This window comes from Phasianus colchicus, chromosome 2 (assembly GCF_987193195.1).
Source record: "Phasianus colchicus chromosome 2, bPhaCol1.hap1.1, whole genome shotgun sequence".
Lineage (NCBI taxonomy): Eukaryota > Metazoa > Chordata > Aves > Galliformes > Phasianidae > Phasianus > Phasianus colchicus.
Window position 1 is genome coordinate 48274101 of NC_143437.1, and position 15557 is coordinate 48289657.

At 42.3% G+C, this 15557-nt stretch overlaps 1 protein-coding gene across 4 annotated transcripts in view; it reads left to right on the plus strand.

Moving 5' to 3' along the window:
- Positions 1 to 7310: 7310 nt before the first annotated feature.
- PLEKHG1 (pleckstrin homology and RhoGEF domain containing G1) overlaps positions 7311 to 15557 on the plus strand; it is a 127089-nt gene continuing 118842 nt past the window's right edge. For all 4 annotated transcript variants that reach the window (XM_031611976.2, XM_090135584.1, XM_031611982.2 and 1 more), the window contains exon 1: positions 7311 to 7593. The gene's annotated coding sequence lies outside the window, so the exon portion shown is untranslated. The remainder of the gene's footprint in view (positions 7594 to 15557) is intronic.

Genomic DNA, 15557 nt, shown 5'->3' on the forward strand with positions numbered 1-15557 from the left:
CTATAACAGTGTATTGTAGGTGAAAAGAAGTGTGCAGCTGGAGGGCCATCGGAGTTTTTTCAGTGGAATGTGTCAGCAGAACTCAGAAGCCTGAAACTTTGTGTATAGCTTTGGCAAAGCTATCATGGCTGAATGTGTTACAGCAACAAAGCTATCTGCTCACAAGTAGAAATCTATACATGACAAGCTTGTCGTGTAAACCTCATGAGATTTAACAGGAATTACTTTTTCTACTAGCCAAATCTATGGAGATTTACAAGCCCTAGAACTTGTTTTTAATCTTATCAAACTGAGGTGAGATTTTCTGGCTTCTTACACTTTTTTCCCTGTTGTTGCTGATGATTGTTCAGGTTTCTGATAATTTTCTACATTGGTCATTGTGCCTTGTGAATGTTATTGAGATACAAATAATAAATGGCACTATTATCTGAGTGCCCTCAATAGTTATCACTCTTTAAGTAAGTTTGTGGTTGATAGATTTTGAATATTTGGAAATTGCCCAGCAGGAGGATGCACTTCGTGATAGTTGTTAATGCTAGAGGTATTGGATAATCATTGTCAGAGACGGATAAATTGGTGTGGCTGCACCCTAACTTGCACAGCTTTCGTGACAGGAGACACCAAGACTGAAAGAAAATGGGAGCACAATTACAATTGTTTATTCAATTAGCCAGTCCTGAAATGACTCACAACACAGCTGCTTAGATTTACAGGATGCTAACAGATGTAAGTGTTGGCTTCCTTGTCCAATAAAAGTGATGTGAGACATTGTCCTTGGCCAGATGTATCACAAAGTTGAAGGCCTGAGTAAATGGAACAGACTTTTGTCTCCTTCTTGCGTCAGTTGCTTTGTATGTAACTAGGAGAAAGCTGCTCTGAGAGTGATTTCATTGCTGTATCTTGAGATAGTTCTTGCAGTAATCTGCTAACAGTAGTCAGTGAAAATTGGACGGCACTTCATCTGGGACGCTGAAAACTCTGTGGGTTTCTGACCTGCTATTTCCAAAGACTGCAGTTTTTCATATTCCTTTATTTAGAAATTCTAGTCTTTGCAATGATAGCAATAAGTTGTGTTGGCTGCATGATTGGTGTATCAGCTAGCTGTTGGACTAGTGGAATTCTTCTTTCAAAATACTGAAAATTGATACTCAGTTCCCAATAATTCTCAGGCAGTTATCTGTTTTATTTACAGATTTCATACTCTTTCAAATAGAGAATTGAGGAGAAATAGACCATTGCATATAAGAAGATATTTGGAAGATGCTGCAATACATTGTCATTTCTAAATGTTGTATTTTCTGGTGGTTTGTTCTTTTGTCTTTATTTTCTTCCGATTTTTTTTTTCCTGATTCCTTTTTTTCACCATGATCCCTCTTTGCACTCAACCCCTCCGTATCCGAAGTGGAGATATTGTCTTTTCTTCTCACTTCTGCTTAGAGTGCTTTGCATTTTTATTTTGCCTTATGTAACTATTAAAGGTTCAGAAGTGTCTATCCTACTGTAGGTAGCATGATCTGTAAAAACTAAGAGATTCTCTGGCTTTTTATGAAAGACTGACCTTCATTTAAGAGTGTAATATACATTTTTCTTTGGATAGCTACTGACGAAGGTCAATGCAAGCTCTCACTTGGGAGTTAACATCTGTGGTCATTACAACTTCTGATAAAGCTCTGGGATTTCCTTTTTCACTGCCTTGTCAGTACTTGTATATATATATGCAGAATAAAACCAGAGTAGGTTTGTTAAATTGTTGTTCTGGCTTGATACTATCTGATATATCACCTTCCTCTGACCAGTTTGCAGTGACTGAACATGAGTTGTTCAGTGTAATATAAACTTGCCTAAGGGCTGTGATAAATTATGCCAGCTGCCAGTGGCCTGATCACTTTTTTGCTGCTAAGAATTCACCGAGACATGGGAAAACCTTTCCTCAAGTTGCTTTTTTCCTGTGCTAGCAACTTAGGAAGCACCAGATGCAGCCGTGGTGGGGTTTGGGATGGCTGAACAGTGGCACAGCAGTTACTTGATTTGGGACTGACGATGCATGCTGCATTAGATGGTGATACTGCAAAGGAGATTACAGCCCTCTCATCTCCCTCTTGCAAATCTGCCCCTTAGGATCCTCTCTGTTCTGTGTCCTGAACCACCCTGTGTTGGGTGAGCTTACAGACTGCCAGCTCCAGGGTCACTCTGATGAGAGCAAACCAGACAAAATAACCTTGAACCACTTGTGCTTAAGAGACGAAACACAGTGGGGAATGTTTGGAGATCTCTGAGCAGTTAGCCAGAGGCTGAATTTAGTTCACTGCTTAAAAAAAAAATTCATGGCTATTACTCATTACTCAGAGGGTAGTGGAAAACAATTAGTCTAATTATTGTGAAGCACTGTGCTTTAAAAGGAGCAGCTGAAAGTAGAGAACCGCAAGACACTCGTTTAGGCAGTAGAAGCTGTTTTAATAACCCAGATGAGCCAGAAGACACCAGTGGTTATGTGTTTCAAGGAGTTTCCTTTAAGCTGAAGTGGGTTCCTGTAATCAGATGAGCCATCTGCCATCCAAGAAACCTGTATTAGCAACATTGAAAAGTAGATCTTAGTTGCTGCTTAAAGAGATTCCAATGCACTCTTTGTTGTGTTTCTAAGGCCTCAGACTTTATCCTGCCTTTTGTGCATGTGGACTCACCACAGAGCACGAGGAACAGGAAAAAAAAACAACAACCACCTTTTATAGGGTGTGATTTTCCAGCCCCTGAATCAAACACACAAACCAAAAGCCTCCATTAGTTACATCCCCCAATACTTTTTTTCCTCGATAATCAATTCAGGCTTTAAAAAAAAAAAAAAAAAGCAGCTGATGTTTGCAATACAAACACCTCCTGCATGCCCAGTTAGCCTGTCTCAACAGAGAAGAGGGAATGATTGGGATCCTGATCCAGCCTTACTCTGAGTGCTTTTGTGTGACTAAAAAAATGGGGAAGTGCATCACAATTTGGAGGGGATGCAGTGGTTTGTCCTTAACCCGGTGGCTTTAATATAAAGAGTTTGGAGCTAATGCTGACTTTATTCTAGATGAGGATGACTGGAGGCTGTACTTCCCCTCAAGTTTGAAATACATTGCTCAGTTTTAGCCTCAGGAACTAAAGTACTTTGGAGAAAATTGCTTAGTGAAAGAGATAAGTACTTGTCAGACTGAAATGTTTTTTTGTTTATAAAGCTGTAGATGAAAATATTTTCAGGAATAAGCCAGCAGGAAAGTTTTCAGGAGGAGAAAGGATGAGAAATCTAGAAGGCTATTGTCCAGTGTTATGCTTCAGAAAACATAACAAAGTGGAGGTTACACTTGAGAACCATGTGTAAGAATGTGAGGCCTGAGATGACAAGATAATTGTGCTCTTTTGAGCTTATCAGAAGTGTATCCTGTGAGAGCTGCAGCTGGATTGCATGCCTTGTTATGAAATACAGTTGCATTTGTAGAGGATACACTTTTCCACTACATGGAAAAGCGATCGATCTGAAAGATGTTTACTTCAGAGTGGAAATGTTCCCAAAGAAGGAACCAAACTCTCTTCTTAGAAAGATTAAGTTTAGTTAATTACATCTGCAGTATATCTTGTTGTTTCCTTATGTTGACATTCTTCATACTTGTAACCAGTAAATTTTATCATCTCACTCTTATTATTTTTGTGCAGTGTCCAAAAGCAAGTGTGATGCAGATCCATCTTGTATTTAAAGCACTGCTCAGGCAAGTGGTGGAGATACCACCCCCAGAGGAGTTTGAGAAACGTGTGGATGTGGCAATGAGGGACACATAGTGCTGGGTTGGTGGTTGGACTTGATCTTAGAGGTCTTTTCCGACCTTAATGTTTCTGTGATTCTGTTCTATGAGACTTCCAGTTAAAATTCATACCTAGTTTGGGAGTAAGGCATTCTGAACTTTGGAATCTCTAATAGCAGTGCTACTGTAAAGACTTACATGTGCCTCCAGTTTTTTTTCATACAGATATATAATCAACTCAGAGATACTGAAATACCTGCATGACACAGGCGTAAAGTAGACATGTAGCATTTTATTTGATATTAATGAGTCAACTGGAACATCTAATTACTGGAATCATTGAGTGCTTCTTAGCATTACTATACGTGAAAGAGTATAAGGGGCATAGCTCTAAAAAACCACACTTAATAGTACTGCTTTGCAAGGCAAAAAAGAGTACCTATGCCTGCCAATTAAACTGTACCGTGGGTGGAATAATTAATTTGGATGCTAGACAAGGAATACATTGCAGATGTTTTTAGGATTTAGGCTGACTGTAGGGTGCATGGTTTAGGACTACATCCATTTTCCTGCCTTACATCTTTGAGCATGAAGGCAGCTGCTTACCTCTCCAGATCCTCCCATAACTGTGCAGTTTGTGGTGTCTCTTTACCTTCGAAATGTGAGTGGAATGTGTTAACAAGCAGCAATTTTCTGCTTCTTTAGGGAAAAATCTTACCCCTAAATTCCAACTCAGAATACATAAAGTTAAGCTTCTCCTGAAGAGAATGCTGAATGCAAAGCTGAAGAGAATGCAAAGCTGAAGGGACACAGTTTTCTGTAAGCTTTGCTTAGAGTTTTGCTGAGTCACACCCAAAATGAGAAAAAAATTGGCACAATGATTAGTGTGATGCAGTGCTGATGGCATAAGGAAATTCAGTGTTTGAGATTGTATGTGTAGATGTATAAACATACTGGTAGATGAGCTGATTAAATGGACTTTTTAGAAGAAAGGAAAATCCGAAATGGGGAAAAAAATAGATTCCAAATCCCTATAAGCAAATAAGCAAAATCCTTTTAAGTAGTATCTGGAGGAGAGTCCTGATTGCTTGTACAGAAGATATCATCTGGATGTTGGTATGGGCTCCTGAACACAGGCAGCTCCTGCTGGGATGATTGAGGTGGTGGATGGGGCTGGTTCCCATGATACATGAGGAGAGGTCCTAGGGAGGCAGAGAGCGGTGTGAATGAGAGGAACCTCTGCATGCTGAAAGAGCTGTAGGAGGGGGGAACAGAGACTTGTCGCCTGTCTATGTGCAAGAGCATGATCAAGGGAAAATGGGCAAACTGATCAAGCCTCCTGCACACACTGTGCTCTCCGTTATATGTACCACAGGCATCATTGCATGAGAGATACCTGAATGAAAAGCAGACATGCCTGAAGCCTCTTTGTTATGTATGCCCAAGTTATTTGGGCATAAATACCTCCAGAGATAAGAGTTATCACAGCCTGCCCATGTACGTAATTCCTCCAAAAAGGGGTGGTTCTCCAAATGCACTGTTTTGTATTACAGAGTCATAAAGCCTGACCTTTAAACCTGTATCAGTCTTTCGTTTTCTGCAACAACAATTGTATTCTGTCAGTCAGTCAACACAGAACTGGAGGCATTTGGTCAGTGTGCTGGAACACTATTTTTAGTAGAAGCAAACAGAAACCAGACTGGCTCTTGATCGGTCCTTTGGGGAGAAGGAGGTAAGGATGAAGAGAAAGGAAGAGGCTTCTCTTCTTGAAGATTTTTCCTGTTAGTCACAGCGCTGAGAGAAAACAAACTCCATATGGAACAGATCATGTCAGGCCTTTAAAACACATTTTCAGAGGCCGTACATTTTCTTAAAGGGACTTGGAATACCATGTGGTTTGGGGTTTTTGTTCTTGTATTTCCCATATGGAGATGCGTGTGCATTTTCATTCGTTTTAATTTGGCCCAAGTTTAAATGCACCATCCAGTAGTTTGTTTTGTTATCGTCTTTGAAAAGTCTATTCATGAAGGAAAACACTCCCTTCTTCCCCCAGCATGGAAAGGTTCCAAATATGTTTCTCCCAGCTTTTTCATTGGAGAAGGGTTTTCTGCTTTTTGTTTTGTTTTGTTTTCTCGCATTTGTGTGCAAAGTGTCCCTAGCACAAGGCCAGAGTAGTGCGCTGGGACAAGGACGTCCCCATCGGATGCTGGACATTGACGTGGAGCAGTGACGCAGTGCACGAAGCTGTGATCTCTGGCCTGGGTTACTGAAGGTGCCAGTTACGTCCAGCCCTGCTCATTGTCTCCACGTTTGCCCTACAGAGCAGTTCTCTGAAGCATTGTTCCAGAACATTCTGTGGATTCTGGGCTCCCACCTTCTGCCAGGATAGGGCTGGGATGGTGTGTAAGAAAGGTGAGGAAGAATGAGGCTCACCCCTTACTCATAACCATGCTCTAATTCCGTGATGTGAATGAATATTACTCCTGAGAAGGGCTGTCATTAAGATCCCTTAGGGTTTTTTTCCTTCAGTTGATACACTGATTTATTCCCACTTACTTAATGCAAGCCTTTGTTTTGAAATGTGGCCAAAACAAATTTATAAATGTGTTGTTCTTTTTAAAATTCTGCACTGAAACGTATACCATGTGGCTGGTGAGAAGGAGCTCTGAGCTTTTAAACTAATGACACAGGAACAGTCCTTGCCAGAGCTATTTTTTTTTTTATTTTCTGAAGGATTCTAATGAGAACAGGTAAGATGAGGGCAAACACCGAAACTTCCTGGTTTACTGAGTTTCTGTTGTACTTACTTGTTTTGACATCTGCGAATTCCGAGCTATTCCAGCCTCCCAAACTGCTTCCTATTCTATATGCTCTATGTTAGTGTGTGTGTACTATTACAGAACAAAAGCAAAAGATCTTCACTGAATGCAAAGCACAGGACAAGGCGTTATGGGAAACCATGTGTTTGGTCAGGGGTCAAAGGAATGAGGAGCACTGAGCATCTATTAAAAATTCATGGTGAATTTAAGCAACTTCCTTATGAGTGTGCATCTTCCACAAGGGTAAGAAGAAATCATTTAAAAGTAATCTCAAATTTACCTTTCCAAGAAGATGGCCAGACAGGTGGCCCGGAGGCAGATGTGATCCCTAAAACCTCCCTGAATTTGCCCTTCGCGATCAGAATGTCAGAGCCCACCTGCCCCTTTCACCTTTGGGCCGTTTAAACTCCTTTACGGGAGAGCTGACCCTTTAACACCGATGTAGGGCGTGAGAACGGCAGACGGAAAACCCACGGTGCAGCTTCGGCAGTGCCCCCTGAGTGAGGGGAAAGAGTTGAAGAGGAGGCTGAGAGCGGAGCGCTCGCTCCACGCGTGAAAACAGTAGCTGATTTTTTTATTATTATTATTTTCCCCTCCCTTCTTCTCCGGGGCTGTAATTTGACTGCTGGCTTTGGCTCGGCTCCAGGGATTAGTCCGAGCGGTTAAATCTTTCTTCCCCTTCCCCCTTCCCAGCCTCCGGGGGAGGAGGAAAAGAGGAGCGGAGTCAGCTGCAGCCCGAGGCCGGACCGGGCCTCCCCTGGGAGGGGCCGAGGCAGCGGCTCGGCTCCGGGAGCTGCATGGAGGAGGGGAGTTTCTCTGAGTCCCCTGCTCGGACGGGAGGAGGAGGAAGTCTGGAGATTAAACCGCTGCTCGGAGCCGGAGCGCACGGACAGAGACGGGCGGCGACTGCGGAGCGCTGCGAGGGAGGGACTCTAAGGAGAAGCCCCCCGGTGAGCGAGTCTGCGCCTGGTTCGCAACCGGGAGGAGGAGCGGGGCTGCCGGTAAGTTGGATCTTCGTGCCGCCGGGGGAGGGGGTGGCCCCGGGGGGCTCGGCGGTCGCTGAGGCCCCCGAGCCCCCCGGGAGCGGCCGCCTTGCCCGCAGCCTTTGTGCGAGCCCCGCGCCTCGCTGCGGCGGGGCAGCTCCGTGCGCGCTGCTGCGAGGGGCGGCTGCCGGGATCCCCGGGTTTGGGCGAGAGAAAGGGGTATTTTGTTCACGGCTGTGCTGCGTTTCTCTGACGTCTGATGGCTTTATCGGGTCTTTTTTGGGGGGACGGGGATTGATGTACAGTGAAACTGTGCGATGTTTCTGGGTTTACACAAAACAGCTTGGAAAAGTCTGTTCCAAAAAACTTGGATGCTTTGAAGCGATGTTGATTGGATTGTGGTAACTGTGGCATGGAGAGGCTGAAAATATGATTGGTCTCATCTTTAAGTAGTAGGAAAGTTTGTTCTTGGGTCAGAAGAGAGAAGCCGGCAAAGCAGTGTGTCCTGGTGTCCTCTGGAACCACTCGTGTATTGCCCCGTCTCCCAACCTCGCTTTTTCTCTGCTGATTGTGTGCCGCGGTTCTTGTCTCTCTTGCTGAATGAGAAGCCTTTCAGACTATTGCTGAGTTAACGCTAACAAACCTAGGGCACTCATTTCATTCTCTTCGAACCACAGTGCTCTGTGCAGGAGGGAGAAAGACCTGAAACAAACTTGGAAGCCGGCTGAGTGTACAGCTAACCCAGTACTCTTCGGCTAGCTTTTGTCCTCCTTTAATTATTAATTGAGATACAGCACCAGCTGTGGCCTAGATTTTTTTCTTTTTCATGTTGTTTGCTTATAATTTAGGCATTCCTAATGCTGCCTAGAGAACCCGATGACTTGTAGGTGTTTTGGAAGCTGTGTAATAAGAGCCTGCTAATAGTCTTCCTTTGCTACTGTTTCATTCTTGGAGGGAGCAATCTTTGCTGCTGGAGAGTTGTGGTTCAAATTTCCACATGCGTTTGTTGCCTGTGCCTCTAGCTAAATTTATGAAGGAATCCTTTTAGCTCATACAAAGCTAAATCTGGCAGTAGCAACTCCTGGCTATGTAATTCACTGCAGTTGGCAAGGCACAATATATAACTTCCCTGAGATTTATTTAAAACCTTTTTTTTTTTTTTTTTTTTTTTTTTTTTTTGCTGCGTGTGGCATGCAGTTATCCTAATTCTGTGCATTCTTCAACAGCACATATGAGGGTGCTTTGAGATGGAAACATAAGAGTTATGCTAAGGTTAGAAAATGTATTAATAGAGTGCTTGTCTTGAAAATATGAGAGGGCAGCTCAATATCAGCTTCTTAATGAATATTGGTATTGTTCTCTGGCTCGTGCAGATGCCTCGCTATTCAGCTTTGACTCCCTACTTCTCTATGTTATAAAGCTGACAAACTGGAACGATGCAAAATTCTCTGATAACATGGTTTAGTTTTGACTCTGTGTTCAGTGGAATGCTGGCTTCTTCCCACAGAACTACAGAGCCCTGTGTAAACAGTATCGACCTGTGGCGGTATGACTGAGTGCGTTCATGCAAAGGCGGGCTGTGGTTCTCACACTAGGTGCTAATGCATCATTTTTTGTGTTGTTTTGCCTAACCATCTTCAAAACAGCATAAGAAGAAAATATAGGAGCCTATTCAAACTGATTTGTAAGTGGTAGTCTTGATAACATCTTGCAAAGACAGTCTTGACTTGGTTTTTTTAAGTCTAAATGCATTCAGCAGTGCATGGTGAATGTTAACAATGAACAACTTCAGAAATCTTTATATAGTGAACTTTGTTTGCTGGGAGCTCTCATTTTCAGGACATCTGTGAATGTGTTTTCCTTGGGCAGGATGTGAGAATGCAAGCTAACAATCCAGAGGCATAATCTGAGTCTGAAGGAGTTGACTGTGGAGCCTTAGTATGAACTGTGCTTAGCAGGAAAGGTTTGTAACCAACCAGCTAGTTGAGTTCTTCATACCCTTTCAGTGTATATTTAGTCATTATTTATTTTATTTTTAATGTTTTATTGTGTTAAAGATAGCAGTGTGCCAAAGGCTCCTTGAATGGTTGGCTTGTATTTATTTCCCTTGTAGTCAGTTGTCACTCCAGTGCTTGCTTGGCATTGCCAAATCTCTCTCTTGCCAAGCCAGGGCCACAGTTCTTGGCTGTCCCCGTGGGGCTGCTGGGTGGCAGTTGGAGATGATGCTTGTCATGGCCCTTTCATGTACCTCACATCCATAAGGTCAGATACTCTGGGTCATGAAATAATTGAAATATCCAGTTTGGTGATGAAGCCATTTAGAGGTCTCTAACAAGAAAAATTTATCAGATTAGGCATCTATAAAGTCATAGCAGTTCTAAGGAGTCCATCGGGTGAGCATTCCTTTTTGTATTCAGCCATTTGCTGAGAAGGGTGATTGTTGCTGTAAACAAGCATTTTGTATTATGGCTTTAGTCTGCTGCCTCCAATTTCTTAGGGACCAAATTCAATGCACAGGTGTATAACTAGGAAAGATATATAAACAGTGCATTAAAAAATTGATGTATGTAGTGTCTACCAAAGACATTTGGAGTTATTATGTGTGGAAGTCATCTCAGAGTGAAATGTAATTGCTGCTTGTAAGCGTGAAAAAGATGTCTTGCCACAACTTACTGGGAACAGTGTTTCCATTTCATAGTGTTAGGAGGGCAAAAACAAACAAACAAAAACAACCCAGAGAATTACTGCGGCCCTCAGCAAAGTCTGGAGTGGCAGAAGGACTTGCAGAGGTGTTGCTGAATGCTCAGCTTTGAGAACCTGCATTGCTGTGGTTATACAGAGAGCTTTAGTTTGCAGACTGCCAGTGATGAAAAAAAGCGAAGAAAGGCATTATTCTTGTAAACTGAGAATGCAGAGAATGACATGGAGTTTCTAGTTTTCTTACCTCTCTTTAAGATGTTCCTTTCAAATTACTTCCAATAGATGTTCATTTACCTGTTGATTAAGATTCTCATTCTGGGAAACACACTCAAAACTTTGTCACCAGTCCTGAACAGCATCTTACCCTCCCTAAACCACAGTCATGGCACATACTTTTGTTGTAACTGAAATGTACAGGACCCTCTCTTTAAAAGAACTGAGATTCCTTTGGGAATTTGGGACTCCAATACTTAGGGCTTTCAGAAGAACATCACAGATTGGAATAAGTGGATAGAACCATAGACTTGAAGGGAAAGGTGGAAGCGGAGCAAGGAAGAGAAGTCTGTCTTGGTCATATTAGCAACGATGATTGGAAGTGTGTGGTTAAGAGTACAAGAGTTGAATGTGAATAGATTAAATATTAGCTTAATAATTATTTAGTCTTTGTGTTAAAGAAATGTGTAGATGTGACGCTGAGGGAGGTGGTTAGTGGTCATGGTGGTGATGGGTTTTCTGTTGGAAAAGACCGCTAAGATCATCTAGTCCAACTTTTATGATTCTGTGATTTCATCATAGGCTGAAGGAACTGGGCTTGTTCAGCCTGGAAAAGAGAAGGCTGAGGAGAGACCTCATTGTGGCCTTTCAGTATTTAAAAGATTATAAACATGAGATAAATAAACTTTTTACACAGGTAGATAGTGATAGGACAAGAGGGAATGGTTTTAAAATATAGGAAGGGAGATTTAGATTAGATGTCAGGGGGAAGTTAGGAAGTTTTTTACTGAGAGAGTGGTGAGGTGTTGGAACAGGCTGCCCTGAAGTTGTTTAAGGCAGGTTGGATTAGGCCCTGGGCAATCTGATCTAGTACTTGATCTAGCAGCTAGCAACCCTGCCTGTGGCAGGGGGTTTGGGACTCGATGATCCTCCAGGTACCTTTCAACCTAAGCCATTCTAAAATTCTATGATAAACTAAAGTTTCTAGAAAGGCTGTTTGTGTTAATCCCAATCTCAAAAGAGTGTGTGTGACAAAGTATCTCACAGTATTAAAAGTTTCTCAAGTCTTTTTAATACTATAAATGTTTCTGGATGTGACTGTTGGATCAAATAGGTCAGCGAAGTCTGATTTTACCAAGTCAAGTTTGAATGAGCCTGGCCTAAAATTGATTCAACTGTAGATTTGACTGCAGGTGCAGAAAAAGAGGAACCTAGTAGGGGAGGGCTGGGAAAGGAAACTGAAGGAAAGGCTGCAGATAGTTCTTGAGAAGACCTGAGAGAAATAGCTGCCCAGGTAGTTACAGGCTGCTTCCAATCACTGTTGGCTGCTACCTTCTGAGGGACCTGAGTTTTGGAGTGATTAATGCCCATGCTCTCACTGATCATGATGCAGAGCCTTGCTCTGAGAATACAGAGCAAGATTCCAGTTTAAAAATCTATCTAGAACACAAACACAATACCCATTTCTTCTTTCTTTCTTTCTTCCACAGCATGAACTCCAGTAGATCTGCTTCCTCATCCTCTGTAGGATCAGGGGTGCTAGTGGAAATTGCACATAAGTTTAATAGGTGTACTGGATAGGTATATCTTGGACTGGCAGCTGTTTCCCATGAAAACTTGTGGCTTCTAAGCTGTATTAAGTATCTTTAAGTTGTCCTAAGTCTTGCCTGTCTGTTCTGTCATTGAATTTCAGGCTACAGGTGGTGCCAAGCCTCTTCCTGTAAGCATGCATTCTGTAGAAACTTGTAAGTGAACCCTACCCAGATGTTTAAAATGTAGCTTAATGAACGTTAACATTGAGATATATGGGCATTCTTATCCATTCAGACATTTCAGCATCATGCCTCAGGCATTAGTATGGTGCAGCTAGTGTTTTCTGCTGATAGGATGGATACATCCTCTCACTGGAAGCACTCAGCAGAGGTAAAAAGGGTGTCATGGGAACAGTTGTTGAATCACCTTCCTACTTGCTTACTCAGAGCTGTTGTAGATAAAACCTGATACCTAGGTCAAGAAAAAGCAGGTTGTTTAGATTGCCCTAAGGAATGTTGTCACGGACAGTGTAACAGCCTGCTTCCTTCCACCGTCACAGCTGACAACTTTTCAGTAGTGTCATCTGAGTGTGGGCTTCAAGGTCAGCCTTTGCCTTTAATCAGCACATCTTAACAGTCTGTACCTCCTAGATTTTGTGCGTAACTTGTAGCGTTCATACTTTCTCCCATGCTTCCGCTTGTGTTAGGTGGTTATCTATATACACTGCACGTTGTCTTTGTTAACCTTTTCTTACAGTATTTAACCCATTCACTATCCTACTTCTCCCCTATAATTAGCCACGGTGTCTGCTTTTACCTACCAGTATCAACTCTAGAGTAACATCATGCTTTGGGTTCTTTAACACTGACACAATGGAAGATTCACAGTTCATTCTTTTCAAATAAAGAAATAAAGGAGTAGTGATTATGCAAGTCTAACTTCTTTATCTCTTCAGTACACACAAAGTTTTCTACTTACTATTTAAGCTGCAACCAAGCTAACATCAACAGAAACATCGTTTCAGCTTGCAAGCAAGTTTGGTGCTGCAGTGATTTACGTTTTTCCTCTGAAGTGGGTGTGAAGCTTTGTCACTGTTTACCTCATGGTTCCTTTTCATTATCCTGATAAGGTATCTTGTGTGTTGCTCAGAGTGCTGTCATACCTTAGTACCCAAATGATGTCATCATGGACTTCTTCCACTGCAGAAGGACTCATTTCTTTGAAAAATCAGCAGACCTAGCCTACTTGAACGGTAGGAAAAGGTGTATTTAATGAGGAGTCATGATTGCATTTGGGGAAATAACTTGCTCTTATATGCTAGCAGTGTAGGGTGTTTGTAATTTTTTCCTTTCAGATGGTCTCTGAAAAAGGAAACATCAGTTTCCTTCATGTTAGTTGGAACTCAAGTCACAAAACTCTTATGTGACCTACTTCGGCCCTTTTGTGCTCGTGCTGCCTGAGAAGGCTGCTGTCTGTCCTGCAGGAAGGCAGGCTCACTTGCAACAGTCCTCACTGAATTAGCCTTTTACAGTCCTTGCCTTATCAGGTCAGTTATGTTGTGGAGTCTGTTCACCTGTTGTGGTAGGATGGTATCTTCTCTACTGTTTCCTGTTCCAAACTTCAAATGCTCTTATCCTTGTGAGGTTTTTCCCAGGTTTCTGGGAAAAAGTCGTTAACTACTGAATGTCTACCTGCAGCATCATGTATCAGATACATTGTAGGCTTTTCAGTAAGTTATCATAGAATTTTATGAATAGTAATTGAGAGAAAGATTATAATTTCTGAGGGCATCAATAGCCATTTACTCTCCAAGGTTTCTTACTGAACAGAGTCTTAGTGTGATTATGTGCCCCCAATGCTAAAGATGCCTGTATGCTAGGAAAGTCAGATGTAGGCAGAATTTTCTGTTGAGGGGAGCTAGATTTTCTGCAGACTTTCTGTGTATGAATCACATTCTTCTTTCATAGGGATTGCCAGCATGTAAAAACAAACAAACAAAACAAACAAAAAAACCCCCAAAAAACAAAACAACTGAACAAACCCCTCACCCTAAAAGAAGAAAACAAGAACAAAAACCCAACCACCTGATGAAACCCCAATGCTTCTCCCCAGTGATCTCCATTACTGCAGCTTGCACTTTGTCGCATCATCTGCAGCGTCACTCTCTTCCAGTAGCATGTGTAGTCTGCTATGCTTCCTTGATCCTGATTACACAGGACAGCAATGTCCCCTGAGTTCTTCACTTTCACGGCTAAGCTACCCATGAAGAGTTCTTGTGCTGCTTTGGGCACAGTGAAAATCCAGAAAATCCCACTCAATTTGAAGAGTTTCTCCTACAATTCTGCAGCAGAGTGACCTACGAATAAAGCACTCTTACTGCCAAAGGCACCTGATGGATTAGGTTCTTGCAGCTCCCATGTCCTTCCAAAGCCGTTTGTTCATCTGAAGCACTGCACAGGCAGGCACTGTCATTCCCATAAGGTCAAAGCAAAGCAGAACAGGTATTTTTCTTCTATGTTTTGCTAGTTAAAATTTGACATGATGGACACGTGTACTGTTGGGATATGGAGAAGGAATTTCTTCTGCATGACACTGCATGATGTTTGGATAGGGTTGGAGCTGCATCTGCTTTGCAAGGAAGAATTCTGGAAAACCAAATCACAGATATCTGGTTTGCTGTCTTCATAAGAAAAGCTGGTTGCTAACCTTTGTCTCTTGAAGAGCTGTTGCTTTGTGGTCTAGTTCATCTCTAGAGAACAGCTCTTCCATATAGAAGCATCTGCCTATGATGTGTGCACATCATACAGCTATTCATGCTTCCAGAGGGGTATAGATGCCAGGGTCAGCTGCATGCTTTTTTGTTGCCTCTGTCTTTTGGTGGTAATGTGTCTACCCAATATGCAGTTCTTTTCATTCCTTTTGCTCTTCTTTAAATTGATGGCTGTGCTGCATGAAGAGTCCTTTTTGTTTATAATGGAGGATTGATGGTGCCTGTTTTCAGATAATTGCAGAAACATGTTCTGGGTTGGTTTGTCTTACTTGTTAGTTACACACCTTGAGTCATATCAGCAAGTGGTTAGTTTTAGTAGGTGGGTCAGAATCACCTGTGAATGTCAATCCTGCCGAACGCAGACTTCTTTCCTAGGACCATTTGAGGTCTCACAAGAAATGGTCTGGAGAAATTCTAGCAAAGATTCACTCTTAGCTGTTGACATTCTCATGCAACTCAGCCTTCATGTTGCTCACTGCTGTAAGTGGTAGGAGTGCTGCATGAACCTTAGCCTGTGCAATTAGCTTAATATATCTGGGAAAGTGTGTAGGAGATCGCATTTAGAATAAATCTGGTTTCCTGGGAAGCAGCAAATCTTCTGTCCATTCATCAGTTTCATCATGAAACAAGAAGGTGCTACAATATGTGGCCATCCCTTGATTCTACAATAAGCAAAAGAGTTTTCCTGGCCAGGAAAGTTGAACTGTAAGTACTGGCAGATAACTCAGTAAAAATCATGCTCAGTAAATTCCTAGCAGAATAGAGA